Raw genomic sequence first — 1,276 nt, 5'->3', positions numbered from 1 at the left:
AAGTTTTGTTTTTTAATTTATGTGCTTATATAAGTATAGGAAAACTTTTCATATGCTGCTTAAATCTGCTGTATTTGTTTTTAACCCTTTAATGGTGTTCTTAAACATTCAGAAAAACACATTTTTAGTTGATATCTTGTTGACAATTTAGTTCTACTTACCTTAATCTGTCTGAGCAGTGTTTATGGTTTGGTTGAAATGTTAACTTTTATAAGTAAACATTTTATAATGCATTTTTATTCAGTTTATTTTTAGAGTATTCACTTAGAATCAATTAATCAATTGTCAATTAATATCCCCCAAAAGTGTGATGGCTTTGTAAAATATTTTCAAAAAGATGCTCTACGGATAATTAGAAATATAAATTTAAAGTAGGGGTAAGTTTAAAAAAAATAATATTATCATTGTATTTTTGTTGTTATACAAAATAGCTATTATATCTGTATATAACTGCTATTATATCACTAATACGCTTGTTGACACACTTGATTTTAGCTGTACTTGTGTACAAGACCCCAAGATACTTGAACTCCTTCACTTCAGATGTTGTCCATGAAGATCACGAACAGAATCATGATAAGGTACAAACCTAGCAGGGCCTAACATCCCATAAAAACATGCTTGACTTCCTTAATATGGACATAGCTCTCACCCTGGTTATATAAGGATCTAATGGCTTGTAGCAATGCCCCTGGTACCCCCTACTCACGCAGAGTACAAGGCACCCTACAAGACACCCCAGGTGACATGTTTGTCTTCTCTGTAAGTCCACAAACACATGTCTGAATTAATAAACTCCCATGACCCCTCCAGTAACCTTCCAAGGGTGAAGAGCTGGTCCATGGTTCCATGGCCACGAAGGAATAGGCACTGTTCCTCCTAAATGTGAGAATTGACAGTTGGTCTGAGCCTTGTTTCAACACCCTCTGAACCACCTTTTTAAAAATGAGAGCTATAATTGGTGGTCTGCTAGTCCACCACCCACCTGCAGGAACCCACCATAGAATTCAAGAAGGCTGGGTATTACAAACTGTTGTTCAGTGGATCTGCAAACAACAGTTCCCTGAACCTGCCGTTACCCTGGAAAAGGAGTCCAGCTCTCCAGGTATTTAGTTTCAGATCCAGTGCGGCGTGTGTAGGTAAGTGGTTCCTCCTCCATTGAGGCCATCAGGTTAAACCGCTATGTTTCTACCCAGCCAACATTTGTATGTGGGGTCCATGACCATTCGATCATCACACTACTGACATCCACAAATGCTGCCAACAAAGACTCTCT

Source organism: Morone saxatilis, unplaced genomic scaffold (genome assembly GCF_004916995.1).
Source record: "Morone saxatilis isolate NCDOM2014 unplaced genomic scaffold, NCSU_SB_2.0 Contig20, whole genome shotgun sequence".
NCBI classification, from domain to species: domain Eukaryota; kingdom Metazoa; phylum Chordata; class Actinopteri; family Moronidae; genus Morone; species Morone saxatilis.
The sequence above is the reverse complement of the archived record's forward strand: the minus strand, read 5'-3'. Positions refer to the sequence as shown.